The 9,263-nt window shown below is 33.5% G+C and overlaps 1 protein-coding gene across 6 annotated transcripts in view; it reads left to right on the forward strand.

Annotated features, from left to right (window-relative positions):
• Positions 1–9,263, forward strand: part of nvd (neverland) — a 579,107-nt gene that overhangs the window by 533,442 nt on the left and 36,402 nt on the right. The window lies entirely within an intron of this gene.

The raw sequence follows: 9,263 nt of genomic DNA on the forward strand, positions 1-9,263 counted from the left end.
ACACTCACACAACCCCACATGCGCACACACAACCCCCACATGCGCACACACACCCACATACACGCACTCATACACACACGCACACACACAACCACACATACACACACACAACCACATACACTCACAACCCCACACCCACACACACACCCACATACACACACTCATACACACACGCACACACAACCACACATACACACACACAACCACATATACTCACACACAACCACATATACTCACACAACCCCACACGCACACACACACCCACACACACACACACACACATATATATATATATATATATATGTGTGTGTGTGTGTGTGTGTATGTGTGTATAGGCATATATATAATGCGTATGCATGCATATACTCTATATATATATATATATATATATATTAATAGTGTACCTGAGCCGTCAAATATGAGGACTAAATATTTAGATAGATATGGACGCGCACGCATGGTTTCCAAGTGTACCTCTCGGGGTACCCCCCTCTCGCCATGGTAGGACTACTCACTCTCTCTCTCTCCCCTACCCTAGGGACAGGGAAAGACCAAGTAGTCATACATTTGGCAATGCCACTCAACATGACAGGAAAGATATATATATATATATATATATATATTTATATATTTACATATGTATATATATAATTATATATATATGTATATTATATATATATATATGTATATATATATATATATATATTATATATATATATATATATATATATGCAAACAGACGAACGAAAATTAACCCTTCCCTACCCCACTTTCCTAGCTACAACCCCTTCTCACCAGGGTATGACAACTCCCTCTCCCCCTTACCCACTGACCGTAACAGAAAATAGACATGTATTTATATATTTATGTATAGTATATAGCTAGACACTTGCTCTTTATTATATAGGGGAAATATCAATTATTCTTTCCGGTCATGACCAGCAGCATCGTCAGACGTATTTCTATGCAGTCTCTTCCCGTCCCTCGGGTAAGGGAGGAGAGTAATCATACCCTGGATAGAGGGAGTAGTCATACCTGGAGAGAGGGACTAGTCATACCTTAGGGGGATGGGGCCCCCCGAGAGGTACACTTTTGCACGTGTGCGGGTGTTTGCACATCGATCTACATATTACTCGTCATTATTGACGTGGCGCATACACCAGTATATATATACTGTATGTATATATATATATATGTGTATATATATATGCGTATATATATAAATGTAGATATATATACATATATATGTATGTATACACACATATACATATATATATATATATATATATATTTATATATATATATATATATATCAGTATATGTATGTATATATATATATATATATTATATATATATACACACACACACGCATATATATATATATATATAAAATAGCCAGAAACTTGCTCTTTGTTATATAGGAAATACATATGTACACTAGTATACCGGACCCGTCAAAAATGGCGGCTAAATATTTGCATAGATATGCGCACAGACTCAACCCCCCCCCCCCCCTCTCCTCACTACAACCCGCTGGTTCGGTAGATAATGGGAGATTTCGTTTTCCGAATGTACCTATCGGGGTAACCCCTTAACCAGGGTATGACCTCTCTCTCTCTCTCTCTCTCTCTCTCTCTCTCTCTATATATATATATATATATATATAGACTCTTTAGCTATAGTAAGCAACTTCTTCTAGGAGAAGGACACTCCAAAATCAACCATTGTTCTCTAGTCTAGGGTAGTACCATAGCCTCTGTAGCATGGTCTCTCACCTTTTTTTTATTAAGATTTCTCTTATTCTTGTTTCTTTGAAGTTGTTTTGGTAAAGTTTTTATGAAAGATATGTTCTAATGTTTTTTTTTCTTAAAATACTTTATTTTAATTGTTTATTACGTCTCTTATAGTTTTTTTATTTCCCTGTTTCCTTTCCTCAGTGGGTTATTTTTCCTTGTTAGAGCCTTGGCCTAATAATATCATACTGTTCCAACTAGGGTTGTTGCTTATCTAGTAATGATAATAATAATAATAATAATATTATATACAGACTATGATAAAGCTTTGGATTCTGTCAAAACTAAAGCAGTAATGAAAGCCCTTCAAAAACAAAATTTACAGTATATGAATCTTATGTTAGAACACTTGAAGCAATCTTAAAACTACATTAAGATAGTGAGAAAATTCCGATTGAGTAAGAGTTAAACAAGAACCCATCTCTCCCAAATTATTATAAATGATAGACGATTTGAATAGAGAAATCAGAAATATGAGACAGAAAAATTAATATATGTAAACCTATGATGATATTCATTGAAATTCCAGAGAGAAAACAAATACAATAAGGGATATGGACGAACTTTTAGAGATTTTTAATGAATATACGTTGTTAGGACAGACAGTAAGTGTTTCCCCCAGTACATGAAACCGAAATTAAAAGAAGGATAAGCATAAGATGAAGAGATATTGGTTAAAATAATCAGATTATGAAAAGTAAAAGGCCACTTTCTCTAAAAATAAAAGTATTTAATGAGATGGTTTTACCAATATTGACCTAGGCATAAGAAACTTGGAGAGCCTTACTAAAGCCTCAGAACATAAGCTAGTTACAACTCAAAGAGCTATTGGAAAGAATAATGATGGGATTGACACACAAACACACAACCTTGCTATGAATTGTGACAACGGGCTATTATAGGAGTCTGGTAAAATTACCTGTTATGTAAGGTAGGAGTTGGATCACGATGTGAGGTGGAAATTTATATTACCATATATATAGTTTATATGTATCTATATTTATAATGTGCACGCACACAATCTCAAATATATGTATATATATACATACATATATATATATATATATATATATGTGTGTGTGTGTGTGTGTGTGTATGTGTGTGTTTTTTTTATGGTAAAATCATGACAGCTAACACGATTGATTAGGAATCTTTCGATATCAATAGAAACAAAGCGCTAACTCCAATCTAGCTTTTCACATTTTCTTTCATACCTTGAAACACACATACCATATGTCTTCCTGTCTATCTATCTATCTATGGAAGCACTTCCCCCAATTTTTGGAGCTGCCGACCAAAAAAGAAGAAAAAAAAGAGCAAAAGGGGACTTTTCTTCTCTTTCCTCCTTCCCAGCCTGACGAAGGATTCAGCGGAGTTTGGTTAGTATTGCTAGGGTCCAACAGTCCACCCTCCCCCTTATCCACCACAAATGAAGCTTCACATGCTGAATCCCCTACTGCCGCTACCTCAGCGATCAAGGAGACCGGAGGAAGCAGCAGGGCCTGTAGGAGCTGCGTCCCAATCTCTTGCCATTCATTCTTATTTCTAACACGCTCTATTACCTCTCTCATATCTATCCTTCTACCACCTAGAGCTTTCTTTACTCCATCCATCCACCCAAACCTTAGCCTTCCTCTTGTACTTCTCACATCAAATATTGCATTCATCACCTTCTTCAGCAGACGGTCATTTTCCATTATTTCTACATGGCCAAAACCACCCAACACATTCATATCCACTCTAGCTGCTATTTCATTTCTTACACCTATTGTCCCTCTCACTAATTAGTTCATAACCCTATTTAATCGAGATACACCAGCCATACTCCTCAGACACTTCATCTGTTTCTCCGGCACTTTAATTCCCTACAATCCGATCCATGCATCACAGTTGGTACAATCAATTTCTTATAGAGAACTCTTTACATTCATTTGTAACCCTCTATTCATTACCACTCCCTACACTGCCCCAACAATTTAAATCATTCATTCACGCTGATGTACATCCTCTTCCACTCCACCATTTGGAGCAACAACAGACCCCAAGTACTTAAACTTATCTACTTCCTCAAGTAGCACCATATACTGTATATATATATATATATATATGTATATATATATACATACATACATACATATATATATATATATATATACATATATATATATATATATATATACACATATATGCAATATGTGCAAAAATTTCATACCACGGAATTCCTCGAGTGGTATTAAAACGAATTGTACTGTTATACTTCCGGCATTAAACCTTTTCGAGCTATATCCCCCTTTGTTGGTAACTCATTTAATCACTGAGATCTTTGGAGAATTTGCTTCGTAACTTGGGTATCCCTCGATTTTCCTTTTTTTAAATAATCGATCTTAAATATAACAGGGTTTTTTCATATTTAATATATTCTTTCCCAATTAACGAAGATAGTAGGATCATTAAAATAACATTAAAGAGTTCATTAAGAATCTATTTTCTGCAGACTACTTACAGATGTTCTCAAAAAAAGGGAAAATGTGTTTGTATTATTTACAGTAGGCGAGTTCACGCACCAGGTACCGTACGTTTTGACCGTGAAAATATGTTCCATCCATGGAATCAGGATGTAAAGCAAAATGCGTGAGCATTTCAAATAGTTCAAGAAAGTCAAATAAAAGTAAAAACAAGAAGGACAAATAAAAGTAAAAACGAGAAAGACAAATAAAAGTAAAAACATAAAAGGCAAATATAAATAAAAACAAGAAAGTGTTTTTTGATATGACAAGCACAAGTGACTTGACGCCAAACAATAACTACAGTAATATTTTAGAAGGATTTCAAAATTTTATATATTCTTCCATTGGGTTGTTTTCCTTGGGAGATGCGTATATACAGTATATGTCAAAAACATCCTTGAAAGAATTAAATTTTTATATAAAAAAATAAAAAAAATCCTTACAAATTGCGAGTCAGCGTTTATATAATTTGTTGGTTATAAATAAATAAAAATGATGGAAAGCAAACGTTTGTAAAGATAAAAATGTTCACCTCAAAAACAAAAGCAGAAAAATATCCTGTTCACACTGCTTTAAGGTATTGTGGCTTAGCGGTGTTTTTTTTTTTTCGCTTTTGTTTTCTTTTTATCGTCTTATTTCTTCTTCGTTTTTTCACCTATCGAGAGACAATATAAAGAGGCCAAGGTCATATGTACTTTGGAACTGCTTACAAAGACACCGCACTATGATTGAATAATATCTTGCTAGGTTTTGTCATCTTGAGTTTGATGAGAAATTCATTATATAATTTTCACTCATTTGGCGACTTTCGTTGGTGCCCTTGTTAAAGGTACTACTTAGCAAACTATAATCTATTGGCATAATCAAATCCTTTAGATTATTAATAACTTAATGCCTATTGCTGGTATACTTGTGGTTTCTTTTTTTCTCGCTCTTACTATAAACACTATAGATAAAACAGATCTTTTAACAGTTAGGACCATGATTTATTTAGATTAAATAATCGATACGCAAAAAGGTGTTGTGGGAAAGTCTTTATATTTTATTTTCCCAGGTTTTGTCAAAGGTGAAGTTTTTAAACTTAGAAGTTCTAAAACGATACTTTTATAATCTGATCTTCAAAGGCGAAGACAATAAGTAAATTTTTTTTTTAAGTATGTAGTTTAAAATCATCATTTAATTATTATATATGCATAATATTTTTGTATATTAAGGCAGTGTTTTCTTCATAAAAATCATTAATGACCGTGAAATTCTTAACTATTTTTAACCAAGGCAAATTGTGATGGATTCAGTTAGCTCCCAAATTTTCCAGTTACTCCTATCTGACTGTCTGCATTTTTGTGCTCATTCGACATTTTTTACCTGTTTGCCAAATGTCACTAAGTGACAATATCAAGCCATCCCATGTTTTCCAGTTTGACAATTATGGCATCACAAGTCCTTTTTTTTAACATTTGTTCCATTTTGACGCGGGATATCGCTTGTCCATATTTTATTGTTAAAGTACTCAATTAAAACCCGACTATTCAAATAGAACATTTGGGTTACGGAGTTGAATTTGTAACTATTATTTACGACTTGGAATTCTATATTATAAAATGAAGTCCCAGAATAAAGTTGCAAGAATCCTTTCAAGTAAAATCCATCTTCTCTTGTAAACAAGAGGGTTATGGTGGTTGATGTGGTAAGGTCCCTGACTGGTGAACGCCAGACTGGGGTTCTAGTCCCGCTCAAACTCGTTAGTTTCTTTGGTCGGTGCAATCTCACCATCCTTGTGAGCTAAGGCTGGGGGGGGGGGTTTGGGGGAGCCTATAGTCATCAGCAGCCATTGCCTGGCCATCCTTGGTCCTAGCTTGGATGGAGAGGGGTCTTGGGCACTGATCATATGTGTATAAGGTTAGTGTCTTCGGCATTGTCCTGCTCGATAGGGCAGTGTCACTGTCCCTTGCCCCCGCCTTTCATGGGCGGCCTTTAAAGCTTTAAATGCTGTCGGATCCATTGGCCATGCGCGTCCGCACGTTATTTTAAAACCAGAAGTCCACACCAGACGCTTTTAAACGTGCTGATTTCTTTTCCACCATTGGCATGCTATAGCCCAAGAATCATTTTGCCAAACGGTGTTTCCAACAAATTGAAAAAATACAAAGCAAAATCTATCTTGTCTTTGTACTTTAGAATGTCGGGGCACTAAATGGCCTCCTTGGTCGTAGCGCCGGATCGATAGACTCAAAATTTAGAAATCCAATATCGGGTAATTCTAAAAACTTGATAAAATGCGTTACTACAATTTTTCTTTCCTAATAATAGGAAAATTTATTTCTTTGACTATTACCCTGAATATTTCGTAAAACCGCTTAGGTAAAAATAATGAAAACGGGAAATTTCTCCGGATGATTTTAAGGACCCCAATAATCTTCGCTTCAAGTGGTTGCAAACATGAAACCAGATTGTTGGAAAAATCAACTAATAATTTTTTCTAATCTATAAATACGAGACAGCTTCATTAAATGAAAGATGGTAAAATAAATTCAATGACAAAATTGTCTTTTGAGTATTGTTTCAAATAATTGTTATATTATGATATTAACTGTATAGTCTTCAGTTTTAAGAATGTTTAAGTATTCGATTCAACTTTAGATCAATGTTCTCGTAATAGTAAAAGATAATGGGACTGAATTTATTAAGCTGAGCTGCTGTCATTTATATTTATTGACTATTGAGGTCACGAATAACATTAGTTAGCTTTATTGGGTGTTTAATATAAAAATTATATTGTGAAAAGATGATAATGAAAGTTCATTTGAAACATCTGAAGGTTATCACCTACAATTGAAGTACACGGAATGATATTTGGTATAAATGATTAATGGTCATTGATTACCCGTGGTGGAAAGAAATATTTGTAAATAAGCTGGTATGGATCGTTAAGATTACTAGTTCTTACACACACACACACACACACACACACACACATATATATATATATATATATATATATATATATATATATATATATATATATATATATATATATATATAGAAAAAATAAAATTTCTACCTCATACTTGGGATCGAACGCTAGCCCCTTCTAATGAAAGGCCAGGTCGAAACCAACCATGCCACGACCTGGCCTTCATTAGAAGGGGCTAGCGTTCGATCCCAAGTATGAAGTAGAAATTTATTTTTTTCTATTTGAACACGACGTTGTGTTGATATTTATCCATATATATATATATATTATATATATATATATATATATATATATATATATATATATATATATATATATATATATATATATATATATTATATATACATATATATACATATATATATACATAAATATATATATAATTACACACACACTAGTGTACGCAGCCCGTCATAAATGACAGCTAAATATTTAGACGGATATGCACACACGCGTACACATACACACAATCCTTCCTAGCCCCTCCACCTTTCATAGCTACAACCCTTCTCCCCAGGTTATGACTACCCCGTCTCCACCTACGCGAGGAACAGGGAGAGACCGAGTAGTCATACTTTTGGCCATGCAGCTAAGCATGACAGAATATATATATATATATATATATATATATATATATATATATATATATATATATATATATATATATATATATATATATATATATATATATATATATATATGTTTTAGGAAGGGTTGAATCTGTGTGTGTACGTGTGTGGGCCCGTAATCAATTTAATAAACCCGTAACCAAATCTATTCTAAGACCCATAAGTATAAAGTTTGTCGTCCAGACCTATATACAAGAATATTTTCAAGCATGACTATGGAAAGAAGTGTGCCATAGATCCCATTTAAGTGTTTTCAGAAGCTCTGGCACTTAAGGGATGGTGTTAAATACCACACCATTGAATAGTTTGAGGCTCGGGCGCAAAAGAAAATTGTGTCCAAAACCCCATTCAATAATGCAGGAAGCTCTAAAACCGATATACTGGTGTTCTAACGCACATTCAAGAATAATTAGAGGTTCCGTTTCATAAAGGAACACCATTTAAAAATCTATTAAAGCTTTAGCACGAGTAGGATGGTGCCCAACACCACATCTGGGTCTCTTTATAGAATTTTACATAGGAATCTTGGTGCCTTTATACCACATTCAAGATCCCTTTTAGGAAGAAGTGTGTACAAAATAACAATCAGTAATGTTCTCTGAATCTTTTGAAGGTCGAACCTAAGAAGGATTATGCACTTGAAACTCATTCATGAATCTTTTGAGGTTCACCTAAAACATAATTTGTATCCAATTGCGTATTGTTTTCATTTTTATATGAAAAAAAAACTGTAATTACTTTCCATCTTGTACTGTATTTAGCCAAGGGATTTAATGACATAAAAATCCGGCTTCTTTTCAGGTATATTTTTTCCTATTTATTTCTCTCGCTATCCCACTCTTATGTGAACACCCATTTCCAAAATTCTCGCAACAATTTTTTATTGGATGATACGTTTTATCTTTCGGTATTTTTTCATATTGGTTTAGTCGGGTTTCGTAAACACCACATAATTTTTCCATTGTATTGATTCCTGTGTTTTCTTGATGTAATCTGATATTTAATTTTTATTTAACATTTGATTGACTTCGTATATCTTAATTTTTAAAGGGGAAAATTAGAGAAAACTAGAAAAGTAAATGAATCCATACTTGACAGAACCTTGTTAAAAAGAAAGGGCTGCATGAAGGCCCCAATATATATATATATATATATATATATATATATATTAATATATATATTTATATATATATATATATATATATATATATATATACACTTTGTATATGTATGTATGTATGTATGTATATGTATATATACAGTATGTGTGTATACATATGTATATATCCATATATAGGGGATGTAGGTGTGTGGATATATATATATATACATAAATATTTTTTCCTTGTTTCCTTCCTCA

Source organism: Palaemon carinicauda, chromosome 33 (assembly GCF_036898095.1).
Source record: "Palaemon carinicauda isolate YSFRI2023 chromosome 33, ASM3689809v2, whole genome shotgun sequence".
Classification (NCBI taxonomy): domain Eukaryota; kingdom Metazoa; phylum Arthropoda; class Malacostraca; order Decapoda; family Palaemonidae; genus Palaemon; species Palaemon carinicauda.